This window comes from Hemiscyllium ocellatum, chromosome 46 (assembly GCF_020745735.1).
Source record: "Hemiscyllium ocellatum isolate sHemOce1 chromosome 46, sHemOce1.pat.X.cur, whole genome shotgun sequence".
NCBI classification, from domain to species: Eukaryota; Metazoa; Chordata; class Chondrichthyes; order Orectolobiformes; family Hemiscylliidae; genus Hemiscyllium; species Hemiscyllium ocellatum.
Window position 1 is genome coordinate 22,722,268 of NC_083446.1, and position 19,714 is coordinate 22,741,981.

Here is a 19,714-nt window from a genome sequence, read left to right on the forward strand (position 1 = left end):
AGATGGAGGAAGCTGATGTGCTGAAAATTTTGTCAAACATTAAGTTTGGCAAGTCGCCAGACCCGGACCAGATTTGTCCTCAGCTGCTTTGGGAAACGAGAAATGCAATTGCTTCGCCACTTGCGAAGATCTTTTCATCCTCGCTCTCCACTGGAGTCGTACCTGAGGATTGGAGATAGGCAAATGTAATTTCTGTCTTCAAGAAAGGCAATAGGGAAATAATCTGTCGTCTGCAAGGTGTTAGAAAGGATTCTGAGGGATAGGAATTTTGAACATCTGGAAGAGCATGGCTTGATCAAATGCAGTCAGCTCGGCTTTATGAAGGGCAGATCATGCCTCACAAACCTTATCGAGTTCTTTGAGGATGTGACTAGAAAAGTTGATGAGGGTCGAGCTGTGGATGTGGTGTATATGGACTTCAGAAAGGCGTTTGATATGGCTCCCCATGGTAGGCTCATTCAGAAGGTCAGGAGGAATGGGATACAGGGGAAGTTAACTGTCTGGATACAGAATTGGCTGGCCAACAGAAGATAGCGAGTGGTAGTAGATGGAACATATTCTGCCTGGAAGTCTGTGGCGAGTGGTGTTCCACCGGGCTCTGTTCTTGGTCCTCTACTGTTTGTAATTTTTATTACTGACTTGGATGAGGGGATTGACGGATCGGTCAGCAAGTTTGCAGACGACACAAATGTTGGAGGTGTTGTTGACAGTATAGAGGGCTGTTTTAGGCTGCAGCTGGACATTGATAGGAAGCAGAGATGGGCTGAGAGGTGGCAGATGGAGTGCAACCTGGATAAATGCGAAGTGATGCATTTTGGAAGGTCGACTTGAAAGATGAGTACAGGATTAAGGATAGGATTCCTGGCAGTGTGGAGGAACAGACGGATCTTGCTGTGCAGGTACATAGATCTCTTAAAATGGCAACCCAAGTGGACAGGGTTGTTAAGAAAGCATATGGTGTTTTAGCTTTCATTAACAGGGGGATTGAGTTTAAGAGTCGTGAGATCTTGTTGCAGCGCTATAAAACTTTGGTTAGACCGCACTTGGAACACTGCGTCCAGTTCTGGTCGCCCTATTATAGGAATGATGTGGCTGCTTTGGAGAGTGTTCAGAGGTGGTTTACCCGGATGCTGCCTGGACTGGAGGGATATCTTATGAAGAGAGCTTGACTGAACTCGGACTTTTTTCTTTGAAGAAAAGGAGGAGGAGAGGGGACCTAATTGAGATATACAAGATAATGAGAGGCATAGATAGAGTCGATAGCCAGAGACTATTTCCCAGGGCAAAAATGACTAACACGAGGGGTCATAGTTTTAAGCTGGTTGGAGGAAGGTATAGAGGGGATGTCAGGGGCGGGTTCTTCACACAGAGAGTTGTGAGAGCATGGAATGCGTTTCCAGCAGCATTTGTGGAAGCAAAGTCTTTGGGGACATTTAAGAGACTGCTGGACATGCACATGGTCACGGAAACTTGAGGTTACATACATGAGGATCAGTGGTTGGCACAACATTGTGAGCTGAAGGGCCTGTTCTGTGCTGTACTGTTCTATGTTCTATATCCTTACAGCAGTTTTCCAATCCAGGAGAAAACAACATCAACAGAGATCTCAGAGAAAAACAGCTGGGGATCATGTACTGAAACTTCCAACCCTTTTGGAATCCCCAGCAGCTTCTGATTGCTGCTGGTAAAAAAAAAACAAAACGAGGTATCCTGGTCTGGGAGAGCTGGCCACTGCCCTTTCTTTTTTTCCACCGTTTTAATGAAACCTAAAGGTTTCCTCCGTTATTTCCTGAAACTGTTTTTAGTCAGCAGTTCAGCAGCTCTGCCTTTAAAACTTCTCTTAAAAAACAGGAACAATAAACCTTTTTACAGTGATAGTATCCTCACGACTCCATCTTTAATAGAATCATCCATCAATATACAAAGGTGGATTCATTTTAGAACATCTAATCTCCCTCTATTCATAGACTGAAATGCATATGCTTTACATTGACTGTCAGCATACAAATGTTGACAACTAGTTTCCATTTCAATGATTTTACTCCTGCCACAGAATGCCTTTGTCTTTCTTCATACAAGTCTCCACAACGTGTCAAAACATCAGTTTTCTCGCCCTGTCACCTGTATAATTTCAAATTGAATGGCAGCAATAATAAGCTCAATCCAAACAGACTGGTATTTTTCTCCCTAAACTTCTCCAAAAACTTTAAGGGGTCACGATCAGTGATAAAGATTTGTCTCATATATATTATTCACAATTGAAATGCTGAAAAGTTCTAACGCCAACATCAAGCTCAAGGCCTCCTTCCCCATTGTGGAATAAATCTGTTGATGTTTCCACTGGACACTTCAACCACATGTTACATAATGGAGCACTTCTCATCTCTCCAATAGTTCAAAGTTTGTACGAAGATTTGTAGCTCGGGTGCTCGTTGTTGTGGTTCTGTTCACCGAGCTGGAAGTTTTTGTTGCAAACGTTTCGTCCCCTGGCTAGGCGACATCATCCTGCGAAGCGCTTCTTTGATGTTTCTTCCGGTATTTATAGTGGTCTGTCCTTGCCGCTTCCAGTTGTCAGTTTCAGCTGTCCGCTGTAGTGGTTGGTATATTGGGTCCAGGTCGATGTGTTTGTTGATGGAGTTTATGGATGAATGCCATGCCTCTAGGAATTCCCTGTCTGTTCTCTGTCTGGCTTGCCCTATGATAGTGGTGTTGTCCCAGTCGAATTCATGTTGCTTGTTGTCTGAGTGTGTGGCTACTAGGGATAGCTGGTCGTGTCGTTTCGTGGCTAGTTGATGTTCATGTATGCGGATTGTTAGCTGTCTTCCTGTTTGTCCTATATAGTGTTTTGTGCAGTCCTTGCATGGTATTTTGTACGCTACATTAGTTTTGCTCATGTTGGGTATCGGGTCCTTCGTTCTAGTGAGTTGTTGTCTGACACAATATATTTAAACACTGTAATGAAAGTCCATACAAACTGAAGAGAAATTTAGAATACTCTAACTATTGGAAACCTTAACAGAATAATGGAAACAGTACCTTCTACAAATGAACTGTTCCAATATACTGACATCACCGAAACAAACCCCTTGGCAAAATGGAAATTTCCCACATACATTCTTGAATACAGTTCTCCAATCCAGGAGGAAGCAGCATCAAGACAGGTTTCAGAGATAGTAGCAGCTGGAAATAACTGTTTATTAAAACCTCGAAAGCGTCGTAAGTCATTTACTTGAACCATTTTCAGCAGGCAGTTTGGCCTTTAAGATCTATTATTTTAAAAAAAAGGAGATTTTTTTAAAAAGTGGCAGCATTGTCACACAATTTAGATGTCTGGTCCTTTACTTAAGGGGCGTCCTCGTGTTACTGATCGCAAGGTCACCTGAGAAGGACAAATACAGGTACAGACCAAGTTACACGGATGTGTCTCATAACTTCTGAAACACCCCTGTCCATGGACCATCACATGGGACATACAGGGAAGTGAACAATAGCCTGAAAGACACCCTTCCATTATTTCTGAGCTGCACAATGTCAGCACTCCATAGACCAAGGAGCGAAAACCCAAGAACAGGGAATGATACAGAGGGACAGAGCGATTCACATAAAAGACAGAAACAGACAGTAAATTAACTGAAAAAATGTTGTGGAATTATGGGGAAAAAGACAGGGCAGTGTGGCTAACTGGAGAAGTGAGATCTTCGTGAGTAAAATGACAAGAATAAGAACATTGAATAAAGTCATTGTCAGATCAGCTGGAATGGTTTGTTCCATCAAATTCTCAATCAAATTCTCACAGAACACCACAAACAGCATAAACTGGGACAAGATGAGAGCCCAGCATGGAGAGCTGTGCAGATTATGCTCCTGTGTTGCTCAGTAAACTGCACTATCTGCCCAGCATAGAGAGTATTGCAAACGTTACTATCATATGCTAACTATACTGGCATCAGACTACTGTCTACAATGGGAAGGTTTGGTGTGTGTGTGTGTGTGTGTGTGTGTGTGTGTGTGTGTGTGTGTGTGTGTGTGTGTGTGTGTGTGTGTGTGTGTGTGTGTGTGTGTGTGTCCATCAGAAACTGAGAGAGTCTGCGTGTGTGTGCTCGATTGGCGTGCTGTAATACGAAACTCATTGTTTGAGAAGGAACACACATGGAGGAACCTCTTTTAAATACGAACAACTAGCAGGCTTTTGGATAATCAACAGAGAGAACGTGGGAAATTTCATTGACAGATGAGATAAAGTGTTTGAGAATGTTAAAATGAAGGCATTGCCAGACACAAAAGCAATATACATCGGCGTGCACATGAATGAGAGATGGATGGGAGTTTGTTGTGAGTGCGAATCAGATTTGATTCAGTAGGTTTGAAGCCGGGAGTTTCAGCAGCAGATTATTGTCTTCCTTACGAATGTACTTCCTATCTCAAGATTCAAACAGCAGATGGAATAAACCAGTGAGATACATTGTGGAGTGGTGAATATTTCAAGTTGGAAATAGTCAGGGCATGGTGTCAGGAATCAGCTCATTGTCAAAGGGATCATCCACAGTTGTGACTTGTGCTTCAGCCGCAGAGTTTGGCCAGGGATGGGATGGAAACAGTGGAAGGAAGTACAAGAACAGTAATCAGTGACCTCCATGCTCTTAATAGCAAAGGCAATGATACAATGCATTGTGGGTTTCCGCTTAAACTGAGTCTGTCAACATAGAGACCCATGAGTAACACTGCCAGAGCAGAGAGGGAAACAGTAATTGAGCCCATTCATTGATGTAGTTAGTAGTGGTCTGTAGAGTGAAAATCTGGATTGAGAGTTTCAACAGGAACAATAATAGTGGCAAGAAGTGTAGACTATATGAAATAACAGTAATACAGTCATAACTGTTTTATAGAAAAAAACATCTGGACAGTGACACTTACCAGGGACACCAACGATAGCCAGGAAGGGATAACAAAAATATTTAATAATGAGAAGAACACAATAGATCCGAAATGATAATGACAACCCATCATAATATGTCGAACGAAACCAAATATAATAGGGTAGACCCCTCTCCATTGTAGGCATATTCCTGTCTATTGTTCTCAGATTCTAATCCATTGTTGGAACATTCCAGTCTAATGTTCTCAGATTCTGATCTCTCTTCCCCCTTTCTCTGGATGTACTGATCCCTGTCAGTGCTGTCGGTGATGCTTCCGCTCATGTTATGGGAAAACACATTGAACGGCGCCCATTTATCATTAAAAGATGGAAACTCTCCACTGGGATAATTATAATCCATGGAGACTGGCATTAATCACAGTCACTGAACAAACAGCCTCAGTTAACCAGTTCAAAACATCGCTTTACATATCACTATAAAATGGGAACTATTACTGGGTTTGGATTGAATGGATGAGGGTTGCTGAGTGATGGACCGTAAATCTTTCAATCTTTTTAAATCTTTTTTTCCTTGTACATGAGAGTATTAATAGAACACTGCAGTGGTCTGTATATATTCCAATTTGTTTCTTAAAGGAGACAGTTGTAAAATAACAGATCGGTTGCATAAAAAAGTCAGGTGGGCAAGTTTCTGGATACCTTAACAAACGTACAGTACGTATTGACCAATGTGAGGCTACTCCTGGATTTAAGTGCCCTTTTATCAAATCCTTTCATAACCTTGAGACAGAGCATTGAGACTGCTGCTCAGGAACAGAGCGAAGAAATTCTGTCCCTATGGGCCTCTTCCAGAGGGATAGCAGAAGGCTATTCACACCACATTAGACTGTTGCTCGTTGAAAAGGTGGAATGTTGGCACATTTTGCCAACAAAATCATTCAAAACAAAGAGATGTTTCGCTGCAGCTGGACGAGGTGTTACTGAGAGGGCACCTGGAGTACATTGTGTTGTTTGTGTTTCTGTAACTGAGAAGGGATGGACCTCCACCAGTTTACAGGCTGATCATAATTCACAGGTTGCTGTGTTATTTAATGGTGCCGGTCTGTTACACAGGCACAGGAGGATGTCATTCAGCCCCTCGAGCTCATAACAGAGAAACAGAAAAGGTCATTCAGCCTCTTGAGTCTATTACAGAGGGACATGAGGAGGCCATTCAGCCTCTCAAGCCTGTTACGGAGTTGCACGAAGTATTTATTTAACATTTCAAGTCTGTTACGCATAAACATTAGTTTTACAACAGTTATGGAATAGGAAAGATCTGATGTAAACATTAAAGTTCTAATCTTGAACAAGGCCAGTTTTTTGAAAGTGTTAGGCAAGTCCTGTGAAATGCTGAGTGGGATATCCTGTTCACAGGTAAGAGGATGGTTGGCAAATGCAAGGCAATCAAAACTTGGATTCAGAGAATCCAGAACCAACGAGCTCCTATTAGTGAGATGGGCAAGGCTGGTGAGTTCAGGGAGTGCTGGATGGCTCGATATGTTGATGGACTGATCAAGGAAAGGAAGGAGGTATATGTCAGGTAAACAGAGCTGAGATCAAGTGAATCTCGAGAGGAGTATAAGGGCAGTAAGTGTATAGTCAATTCAGAAATCGGGCCAGAAAAATATGGAAATGAGATGGCTTTAGAGATAGGGATACCGAGGCTCTGAAGAAATTCTACAAATCCTTTAATGGCAAAAAAAAAACTAACTCGGGAGAGAAGAGGGCATCTATGTGTGGATCCACAGGAGATGGGAGGGACACTAAACAAGTATTTCTCCTCAGTATTTAATGTGGAGGAGGTTACAAGAACGAGAGAATGAGAAATATACAGTGATATCTTGAAAAGTGTCCATGTTACAAGGAAGTGCTGGACATTTTAAAACGCATAAAGGTGAACAAATCCCTGGGACCTGATCAGTTGTATCCCAGACGTTTGTGGGGAGCTAGGAAAGAGATTGCTCAGCCTTTTGCTAATATATTTGTATCATTGACTTCCACAGGTGATGTGACAAAAGACTGGAGGGCTGCTCACATAGTGTCATTATTTAAGAAATTCAGGAAAACCCAGATAAGTATACACCAGTGAGCCTGACCTCAATGGTGCCTGAATTGTTGGAAGTGATTTTGAGGGAAAGGATGTGTATGCATTTGGAACGACAAGGACTGAAGAGGTCTTTGTACCTTGGAGATCACGTCTCACGGAAACGGTGGAAGTTTTTGAGGAAGTGATGAAGGTGGTTGATAAATGCATGGCAGTGGATGTTGTCTTTATGGAATGCAGCAAGAAACCCAAAATGTTCCACATGGCAGACTGATTAGCAAGGTTAGACTGGCTGGAATCCTGGGAGAGGTCGCCAGTTAGATCCAAAATTTTCTTGAATATTGGAGACAGGCCATGACAGTGGACATTTGTTCATTGAATTTGGAGGACTGTGACCAGTGGCGTACCGCAAAGATCAAGAGTGAGTCCACTGCCTTTTGTCACATATGCAACTATTTGCATTTGAATATATGAAGTATTGTCAGTAAGTTTGTAGATAATTCCAAATTTGGTGCTGCAGTCGATAGTGAAGAATGATAATTCAGAATATAATGCGAACTTGATTAGGTGAGCCGAGCAGTGGCAGATGGAGTTTATTTTAGATATATGTGAAGTGTTTCATTTTGGCAAGACAAATCAGGGCAAGACATGTATGTAGGGTCCTGTCGAAAGTTGCCAAACAAGGAGAACTCCATAGATATTATACAATCCCTACAGTGAGGAAACAGGCTATTCGGCCAATCGAGTCCACACCGACCCTCTAAACAGTATCCCACTAGACAAGCCCCAACCATATCCCTCTGAGCCTGCATTTCACATGGCTAATCCACCTCCCCTGCACATTTTTGGGTGCTATGGGCAATTCACCATTGCCAATCTAGCCTTATCTGGATATTTTAGTACTGTGGGAGGAAAATGTAGCACCCAGAGGAAACTCACGCTGACACGGGGAGAATGTGCAAACTTCACACAGGCCGTCATTCAAGGATGGAATTAAACCCAGATCGCTGCGTTCTGAAGCAGCAATGCTAGTCACTGAGCTACTGTGTCACCTTGTGGTGCAGCTTCTCCGTTCCTTGAAAGTGCTGTCACAGGTAGACAGTGCAGTGAAGAAGGCATTTGATGATCTTCCCTTTATTGTTCCGTGCTTTGAGCCTATGCGTTTGCATGTTATGCTACATCTGCACAGGACATTGGTTTGGCCACTTTTGTAATACTGCCTTTAATTTTGATATCCCTACTGTTGGAAAGGGAGACTTGAAAGGGTACAGAAGAGATTTAAAAGTATGTTGCAGGTGTTGGAGGATTGCAGTCACAGGGAGAGTTTGAATAGGCTGGGGCAATTTTCAAGTGTTGAGGCTGAGGGGTGACCTTAAAGAGGTTTATAAAATCATGAAGGCCATTGATAAGGTAAACAGTGAACGTATTTTTCCCCAGGATAGGCGAGTCCAAAATTGGAAGACAAAGGTTTAAGGTGAGTGGGGAAAGATTTAAAAAGGGACATGAGGGATAACATTTTCACACAGAGACTGCTGTGTGTATAGATTGAGCAGCCAAAAGAGATGGTGGAGGCAGGTACAGCTACACCATTTAAAAGGCATTTGGATGGATACATGCATGGGAACTGTTTAGAGGGAGATGGGCCAAGTGCGGGCAAGGGGAACGAGATTAATTTAGGATATTTGGTGCGGCTGGACGACCGGACTGAAGGGTCCTTTTCTGTGTTGTCCATCTCTGAGACTCTATAGCCTCTTGAGTGTATAATACAGGAACAGGAGGAGGCTATTCAGCTTCTGAATTCTGCCAGTCAGTTTGGTTGCTCAATTACTGATAGTCAAATACAAAAGTACATCATACAGATTTTGTTGGTGTTTTACAGAAGAGGAGAAAGGCTTTTAGTCTAGAGAAGCTGTAAGGAATGTGAAGAGGCCAATCAGGCCCTCAACTCCATTCCACAGGAGCAGCCGGTGAGCACAGAGCTATTGGAGCCTGCTACTCTGGAGGAGGAGGAGGACATCTATTTTCACAAACCAGGGATCAGGAGGCAGTCACTCAAGGCAGCTGCTGCAGACTGGGACACAGGAACAGGAGGCAGTCAATCAACTGCTCAAGACTGGGGCACAACAAAATGTTGAGGTTAGTGAGGCCCCAGGATCCTGTTACACACGAACAGGAGGTGGTGTCTCACTCCCCAACAGGATGGGACACTGGGAGAGAAGGGGAGTTTGCGTGTTACGAACAGAAATATACGAATAAGTTGCATTAGTGGTCCATTCAATCCTGCCCCACCATTCACTAAGACCACAGCTGATCTGATTGTGATTCCCTCATTCCTTTTTACGGAGACGCCCCTCTCTGCAGCCTCTGCTCCACCTGTTAGTCATGTTGCACACCCATATACTGTAACAACAGTCACCATGTTTCATTTGGAGGGATGGGTCTAACCGAATAAGTCAGGATTTGAAGGGTCCAATCGCAAGAATTAAATCACAAAATAAAGTTGTTGCCACATGTTTAGTGCTCTCACATTCGCAATCCAACTCACATAACCAGCCCATCCATTATACGTTCAGGATGGAGCACTGTGTATATCCAATTCGCATACAACTGCATGCAATCCGGGAATGTCTAGAGTGGAACTCTGTGCAGCCCACACCAATACTTGATGCAGAATCCTGGGCTAAATGTCCAGCTTGGGGAGCTGTGCAGACCGCACTGGTGCATTCATTCAGAGGCTGTTGAATTGCTCGGTAACACTGTGTTAGATCCCTGCCTAGCGTGGGAAACTTGCAGCCAAATGCTGGAAGTGAGTGGATGTGCAGCTCCCATCCATTTACAGTTCCATGTCTCCACTGTGCCTTGACATGGGATGCTGCCGATGTGAAAATCACTGCGATGATGAGATGTAAATGGAAACAATTTAAATACTAATTGTTCTGATTCAAGCGAATATCACTCCAGTGTTTAAAGAGGAAATAACTGAGATAATATCCGATGAGGCTTTGTGGATGGTGCAAACAAGTAAGAGGAAGACGGTGATGTTATAATGGTTGTACTATAAGCCTTCACATCATCAATGGGAATTGGAGGAACACATATGCAGGAAGATCATGGGGGGTCGGGGGGGGGGTACTTGCAGGAGTAATAGGTTTGTCATAATAGGTGATTTTCATTTTCCTAACATAGACTGGGCTCTCCAGACGATCAAGGACTTAGATGAGATGACATTTGTCAAGTGTGTTCAGGAAAGTTTCCACATGCAGCATGTAGAGGGTCCTCCTCAGGAAGGGACAAACCCGACCTACGGTTTGCAAATGGCGCAGGATAGGTGAAGGAGGTAAAGTGGAGATGCATTTTGGGAAAAGTGACTAAAGTTGTATTAATTTTAAAATTAGGACAAAATTGGTCGACAGATTCAAATTCTAAATCAGGTCAAGTCGAATATTATTGGAATTAGACAGGGACTTGCAGGTAAAAGGATCTCGGGCAAGTGGGAGGCATTTTAAAGTGAGATAACCAGAGTTCAAGGTTTATAGGTTCCTATGAAGGTGAAGGCAAAGTAAGGCTTGTAGAGAAAACCCTGAATGACAAGAGATAGTGAGTCTTTGACCAGAAAAAAAAGGAGGTAGCTCAGGTTCAGGCAGCTGGAATAAAGGGAATCTCTGGACGAACACAGGGGATACAGGAGTTTACTGAAAAAGGAAATCGGGAAAGCGAAAAGGGGGTATGAGATAGCCTTGGCTGCGATTAAGTTGAATCCAAAGATGTTCTTTCAATATAGTAAAAAAATGAAAAACTAAAGAGAGAATAGGATGCCTTAAAATCCAAAATGGGCATGCGTATGTAAAACTGCAAGAGATGGGGGAGGTCTCAATTGACCCTTTTTTTCCAAGAAGAAAGCCATGAAGACCTGTGACCTTTTTTTTTGGGGGGGGTGTCATATCTTGGTACTGTCCATATCACAGTAGAATGCATAAAGACAGATAAATCTCTAGGTTTTGACCAGATATATCCAGGAAGGAAGTGAAGAAAGCTTAGGGGCCAAAGTACCAGAAGACTGGGCAGTAGAAAATGTTGTGCCCTTATTCAAGAAGGTCTGCAAAGAAAAGCCTGGGAAATATAACCTGAGAAGGTTCTGAGAGATAAGATATGCATGCATTTGGAAGACAGAGTTTGACTTGGAGCAGTTAGCATATCTTTGTGCATGACAGATCATGCCTTGCAAATTTTGTTGAAGTTTTGGAGGAAGTCACTTAGAAGGTTGACGAGGGCAGGGTGGTGGACATAGTCTAAATGGATTTCAGTAAGGTCTTTGATAGGGTTACACATGGTAGGCTGCTCTAAATGTTTAGATCGAATGTAATACCAGGTGAACTAGCAAATTGGCGACACAATTGGCTTTATGTTAGCAAGCAAATGACTATGGTGGAGGTATGCTTGTCGGACTGGAGGCTTGCGACTAGTGGAATGTTTCAGTGGTCGATGCTGGGACCATTCTTGTTTGTTACCTCTATCAATGATTGGCCGAGAGTACACAACGCAAGGTTAGTAAGTTTGCAGATGACAATAAAATAGGAGACATCGTTAACAGTGAGGAACATTATCAGAAATTGCAGCAATACCTTGAGCAGTTGTGGAAGTGAGCTGAGAAATAGCAAATGGTTTTTAATATCAATGAGTGTGACGTCTTGCATTTTGGAAAGTCAAATCCAGATGGGAGTTTAATGATGAATGAGAGGGCCTTAAGGAGTGTAATGGGGGAAACAAGGACGTTGGAGATCAGGCACACGGTTTTCTGAACTTTGAGTCAGAGATACACAGGCCAGTGAAGAAGGCTGTTTGCACACTGGCCTTCATCAGGGCATTGAGTATAGAAGTTGGGACGTTATGTTGCAGTTGTACAGGATGTTGGTAAGCCTGCGGCTGGAGTATTGTGCTCAGTTTTGTTCTCCTTGCTCTAGAAAGGATATTGTTGAACGAGAAAGAGTGTAGAAAAAATTTGCAAAGATGTTTCCTGGGCTAAAGGGTCTAAGTTATAGGGAGAGGTTGGATAGGTTAGAACCTATTTCTTTACAGCGTTGGAAAGTGGTGCGGGGGGGGTGGGGGGGCGCGTGGGCGTCTTACAGAAGTGTAGATCTTATCAAATCATGAAAGGCGTGCATAGGGGTGAATATTTCAAATTCTTTCCTAGGGTTGGGGAATCGAGGACTACAGAGCATCTGTTAATGTTTGGAGAGCAGAAAAATAAAAAAGAACCTGAGAGTCAACGTTTTTTACACAGACTGTGGAACGCATATGGTCTGATCTGCCAGTGGAAGTGATTGAGGTGCGTACAATAACAACATTGAAAAAGCGTTTGGACCAATACATTGAATGGAAAGGATTAGAGGGATACAGAACAAGGACAGAGAAATGGGGTGAGAGTGGATGGACATTTTGGTTGACATGGATCAGCTGCGCCGAATGGCCTGTTATCGTGCAGTATGGCTGTGAATGAGTGTATTTTGGAGTTGAGACAGAGAAGGGGAAACTGAGAAAAAAAATGTCATGGAAGGACATGTTCGCAGGTTTCAGAATGCTGAAATGAAGCCATTTCGATAGTACCATGCAACACGGGTCAGTATTATGGAGAATTATGAGTGAATGGGATATTGCTGTGAGTTCAGACGATGGACAGTTTTGGATGAACATTTGTTCTGCAGCTTTGTAACTCGGAGTGAGGACAGCCTCATTGGGCTGAATCTAACAAATATTAATCTCAGTGTTATTTTCATTGAGTGTGACAGAGGAAATATCTGCACGAGGTTGAGCTAGTTTCCTTTTGCTATCTTATCAAATTCACTTCATTGACAATCCATCCTACTCTATGGTGTCCCTCTCATGCAATGCTGGCCCGATTATCCCACCCATCATGGCTGGAGGTGCTCACAGTCGTCCGGATGCACCTTAATGGTGCCATCTTTAAAAGGCCAATGGGCACACGGTTGAGCTTTTTCAGTTTGGAGCTGCCCTGCACAGATTAACCCGAGCATGACAGATAAGGGTCAATCACATCACGGTTTATTGACAGGGTCACGGATGTCCTGGTGGATGGGCAAGTAGAGGAGGGGACCATTCTCTTCCCAGAGGGATCACACCACCAGACCCACTGAGCCTGGTCTGACCTCACCAAACAACTCAGTCCGGTCAGAAGAAATGTCCAGCAATACAGAACAATCATCAATAACCTTCCTCACTCTGTCGGGAAAAGGGTCACCATATTCTCTCTGCTCCCTCACACTCACTGTATATCTGTTATAGCACCGGCCACCGAACAAGGCTCCTGCTCCACCACTCTCACTGCTGCATGCAGCACCTTTCCTCTCTCTCTCTCCAAGTGAACTCCAAGCTTTCAATATTGAAATAGCAAGGGCAGTGATACATACCTGATTCATACCTGAAACTGAGTAGCTCAAACCACAAGGAACGGCGTCAGAACGAAAGAGGGAGAGGAAGAATGAACAAGCTCTCTATTGTTCGTAGTGGTTTGGAGAGTGAATGTTTACAGATTAGAGTAAATGAAAAGAACAGTATACAGTCGCACATGGTCAATGCAAATAATAAATGGACAGTGTCACTTACCAGGGACACCAACAGTAGCCAGGATAGGATAATAAAAATATTGAATGAGGCGAAATACATAGAGGATCCGCGTTGGAAATGACAACCAATAATATGTAGAAAGAATCCAAACATAATCGGATAAACCCCTGTTCATTGTTGGAACATTCCAGTCTATTGTTCTCAGATTCTGATCCCTTGTTGAAGAATTCCAGTATATTGTTCTCAGATTCTGATCCATTGTTGGAATATTCCAGTCTATTGTTCTCAGATTCTGATCTCTCCGTCCCCTCTCTCTGCTGCTGCTGATCCCTGTTAGTGCCGACGGTGATGCTCCCGCCCATGCTATGGGATAACACATTGAACAGAGCCCATTTATCATTAGAATATGGACCTTCTCCACTGGGATAATTAGAATCCACGCAGACTGACATTAATCACAGTCAGCAAACAAACAGATTCAGTTAACCAGTTCTGTACATCATTTTACATAACACAGCAAAGGGGAACATTTATTTAGTTTGAATTGAATGGATGGGGGTTGCTGAAGGATAAATGATAAATCTTACATTTTTTAAATCTTTCTTCCCTTTATGTGGGAATATAGCTGGAATACTGCTGGTTTGTATAGGTTTCAGCATATTTCTATAGGGTCAGGCATAAAATAACAGACCGCCTGCATAAAATGTCGGATGGGAAAGTGTTTAGATACCTTTCTGCAATGCTGCTCCTAGTTTGAAATGCCCTGCTATCGAGTCTTTTCATAATTTTGAGACAGTATTTAGAGCATTGAAACTGCTGCTCAGGAACAGGGATGAACCGGAGGCAGTCACAGTGACTGGCACACAGGAACAGGAGGCAGTCATTTAATTGCTCGAAATTGGGACAACAGGACAGGAGGGAGTCATTCAAATGTTCGACAATGGGCGACAAGAAAAGGAGGGAGTTATTCTACTACTTGAGACTGGGACACAGGGATAGGAGGCCGTCACTCAATGGTTCGAGACTGGTACACAGGAACAGGAGGCAGTCCATTCAACTATTCAAGACTGGGATACCGGGGCAGGAATGTGTCATTCAACTACTCGAGACAGGGACACAGAAACAGGAGGCAGTCACTCAACTGCTCGATACTGGGATACAGGAACAGGATGTAGTCATTCAACTGCTTGAGACTGGGACACCTAGGCAGGAGGGTGTCATTCAACTGCTCGAGACTGGGGCACAGGAAAACGAGACAGTCGTTTAATTCTTCACGAATGAAACACCGGGACAGGAGGGAGTCATTCAAATGCTTGAGACTGGGACACCTAGACAGGAGGGTGTCATTCATTTGCTCAAGAATAGGGCACAGGAAAACGAGACAGTCATTTAATTGCTCACGACTGAAACACCGGGGCAGGAGGGAGTCATTCAACTGCTTGAGACTGGGACACAGGAACAGGAGGCAGTCACTCAACTGCTCCAGACTGGGACACGGGGATATCTGGGGGCAAGTGAGGCCGCAGATTTCTGTTCCCCAGGAACAGGAGGAGGAGACCCACTCCCCATCACTGTGAGACGGTGGGAGAGAAAAGGAATTGGCTTGTTATTAACAGAAATATCTGAGTAAGTTGCATGAGCGAGTCATTCAATTCTGCTCCAACATTTTCCACAACCATGCTGATCTGATTTTGATTCTCTCATTCCATTTTACAGAGATTCCCCTCTCTACAGTCTGTGCTCTATTTGTTGATCATGATGTAGACCCAGATGCTGTAACCACAGTCACCGTGACTCATCCAGAGTTGGTCACCAAAACATCTGGTCTTCCTGACTTTCCACGGCAGCTTAAAACACAGCCTCCAGGAAACCATCCCCAGCATTTCCACGAACGTACCAAAACAAGAATTAAGTCAAATGTCAGTCAACTTCAAGTGATAAGTCTTGTCTTAATCAGTAACAGTGGAGGGGATTCCTCATGTTACTGAGCACGTGATCAGCAGAGAGTGATTAACACAGGCGATCAATGGATAGGCACAGAGCAAGTTACAAAGCAGTACGTCAAAACTGAAACCCCACTTTCCAACATGGAGCACAAGGCACGACACTGGGAAGTCGAAGAAAACGCAAGCTATGCTTTCAGAATATTGTTTCTAGGCCTTTTAATTTTGGAAGCTGATGCTCTCGGGTAAGCAACATTCAAGGCCAGAGAAAGATATAGGATAATTATTCACATTAAAATTCGACAATTAAAACTGGATGTCAGGGTTTAAATACCAACAGTTTAAATACCAACAAATGGGAGGGATTTCGGAAATAGACAGTGAACAGAGAATCAGAGTCAGTATTATGGAAGAATGTTTTTGCAAGTTTCAGAATGCTGAAGTGAAGACATATCGATGGCATCTAGTAACATAGGCTGGTATTTCCGGGAATGATTAATTAATGTGATATTGGTGTGAGGCCAGATAAAGTAATCGATTCTCGGAGATGTACAGCATGAAACAGATCCTTCAGTTCAACTCGTCCATGCTGATGAGATATCCCAATATAAGCTAGTATACCATTTGCAAGCATTTGGCCCACATCGATGTAAACCCTTCGTCATCATTTACCAATCCAAATGCCTTTTAAACGTTGTAATCATAACAGCCTCCACCACCATCTCTGACAGCTCATTCCACACATGCACCATTCTCTGTGGAAGTAGTTGTTCCTTAGGTCATTTTTAAATCGTTCGCCTCTCACCTGAAATCCATGCCCTCTAGTTTTGGGGAAAATATCTTGACTATTCACCCTCTACATGCCCCTCTCGCTACAGGAAAAACTGCCCCAACCTACTCACACTTTCCCTATAGCTAAAATCCTGGCACCATTCTTGTAAATATGTTTTGACTCCCTTCAAGTTTCACAATATCTTTCCAATAAGAGCGAAATGACAATTAAATGCAGTACTCCAAAAGTGGCTAAAATAATGTGCTGGGCAGCAGCAAAGTGACCTCCCAATTGATATAGTCAAACCACTGACCAATAAAGGCAAACATACCAAATACCTGTATCACTACCTTTTATACCTGCGACTCTCCTTTCAAGGAATAATGAACCTGCATTCCAAGGTGTCTTTGCTCATCAACACCCCCCAGGACCATACAATTAAGTGTATTCGTCCTGCCGTGATTTGCATTTCCAAAACGCAGCATCTCACATTTATCCACATTAAAAAACCATCTGCCAATTCTCAGCCCATCAGCCCATCTGATCAAGATCCCATTGTACTCTGAGGTAAACCTTCTTTGCTGGCCATTCCACCATCAAGTTTGCTGTCATGTGCAAACGTACCAACCATCGCTGCAATGTTCACATCCAAATGATTTGAATAAATAATGAAAAGCTGTGGACCCAGCAGCGATCCTTGCAGCACACCACTGAATACAGCCCTTCTGTTCGAAAAGTAATCCACCACCACCACCACCCTCTGTCTCCTACCTTGGAACTAATTCTGTATCCACATGGCTAGTTCTCCCTGCGTTACATGTGAACGAACCTTGTTAAACGGTCTACCATGTGGAAAGTTGTCAACATGAAGTACATGTCAACAATGTGCACCTGTCTGCCTCAATGAATCCTCTTAGTCACTTCTTCAAAAAAAACTCTGTCAATTTAGTGAGACACAATTTTCCACGCCTCGAGCCATATTGCCTAGCCCTTATAAATCCTTTCCTTTCAAAATACATGCAAACTTGTGCCTCAGAATCCTCTCCAACAACATGCCCACAAATGACGTCAGGCTCCCCAACATTTCCTTACTATCCTTCTTAAATGTTGTGAGTAATTGAACAAAGTTAGCAAGCCTTCTATCTTCCAGCACCTGTCCTGTGACAATTGACGATACAAATATCTCAGCAAGGGGCCCAGTAATCATTTCCCTAGCTTCCCACAGACTTCTCGGGTACACCTGATCAGGTCGCGGGGATTTTTATCCCTTTGCAGGCTTTACGAACTCCAGAATCTCCTCCTCTGTGATACAGACACTTTTCTAGATGTCATGATTTATTTCCGAAGTTCTTTAACTTGCATATCCTTCTGCACAGTCAATACTGTTGCAAAATGTTTGTTTACTATCGCCTCTATCTCCTGCTGTTCTGCACATCGGCAGCCTTGCTGAACTTTAAGTGGCCTAACACTCTCCCAAGTTACTCTTTTGTTCTTAATGTTTGTGTAGACCTCCTTTAGATTCTTCTGAACACTATTTGCCAAAACTATCTCATCTCCACTTTATGGCCTCCGGATTCCCCTCTTAAGTGTACTCCCACTGGCTTTGGATTCTTCTGGACAATCACTTTAAATCTGGAATGTAGAGGCTGATGCCGATGATGAATCCATTTCGGATTGTTGGAAAAAAACATCTGGTTCACTGATATCCTTGAAGGAAGCAAAGAACCATCCTGACCTCGTCTGGATTACATGTGACTCCAGACTGACAACAATGTGATTGATTCTTAACTACACTCTAGCCAATTAGTGATCGGGGATAAATGCAGGCCCAACCTTTGGTATCCTAATCCCGTGAATGAATACAGAAAAAAACCCTTCATTTCTGCTCTCTCTACCTGACAGATGCTTTCCTCTTAGCCCGTGACCAGACTCTCAATTTCTTCAATCCTCCAGCATTCTTTACGCCCCCCGAATAATGACATACTACCTCTGTGCTCTTGACATCTCATTTTTGAAGGCTTTCCTCTTCTCAAATAGTCCCTTATCTGCGAATATCTGTCAAAATCCACTTTGGATGGTCTTGACTAATATCACCAAAATTGGCCCTTCCGATTTAGAATATTAACTTTTAGATTGTAATTCCTTTTCCATTTCTATTTCAAAACTAAGAGAATTATGATTACTTGTCCCAAAGTGCTTTCCCCACCGATACTTCGGTCTCCTGCCCTACCTTATTTCCCAAGAGTATGTCACATTTAACTCCTTCTTGGTGATGGAGAGCTTTGGACGAGCAGCTGCAGCTTTGTATCTGTTAGTGTGGTCAGCCGAGTATTCGATTCATTGGGCTGAATCTAACAGTAAGTTTTCTCAGTGCCATTTTCATTGAGTGTGACATTGGGATTGTCTGCACCAAGCCGAGCTAGTTTCCTGGTGATATCTTCTCGAATTCACCTCGTTAACTACGCACCTACCCCGTGATGACCCTTTCATTCAATGCCAATCTGATTCTCCCATTTATCATGGCTGGAAGTACTTACCATCGCCCGGATGTCCCTAAATATTCCGTGATTCCTGGCATTGGTGCCATCTTATAAAGGCCAACGGGCACATGGCTGAGCTTTCTCAGGTTGTAGCTGCCCTGTACAGTTTACCCCGAGCATGGCAGATAAGGGGCAATTAAACCACGTTTTATCGACGGGCCACGGAGGTCCTGGTGGATGGTCTAGTACAGAGCGTAGCCCTTCTCTTCCCAGAGTGGGCCCGACCACCAGACACACCGAGCATGGTCTGAGCTCACCACCCAGCTCAGTGCTATATCTGTGGTCTGAAGAAATGTCTATCAATACAGGACAAGCATCAATAACCTTCCCCACTCTGCAGGGATAAGGGTGACCGTATTCTTTCTGCTCCCTCACACTCACTGTATATCTGTTATACCACCGACCCCCGAACAAGGCTCATGCACCACCACTCTCACTACTGCATGCAGTACTTCACACACTTTACAATTCTTCCAGGTTTGGTATCTGCGAACATTGAAATTGTCCTGCAGTCACAATCCACACAAAAATGCTGACTAAAAATGCTGACTCACCCACTGGTGTGAGCAAGTGCAATACTAACACAATGGAGTGTCTGGCATACCCAATATGGATTAAAAATTGGGTAATGGAGAAATGAGAAGAGTAATGTTTTTCTCTGGACTAAAAGATTGTGGAGTATCAGAAGGATCAGTGTTTGTCAATAATGTGGGCGGCACGGTGGCACAGTGGTTAGCACTGCTGCCTCACAGCGCCTGAGACCCGGGTTCAATTCCCGACTCAGGCGACTGACTGTGTGGAGTTTGCACGTTCTCCCCGTGTCTGCGTGGGTTTCCTCCGGGTGCTCCGGTTTCCTCCCACAGTCACAAAGATGTGCGGGTCAGGTGAATTGGCCATGCTAAATTGCCCGTAGTG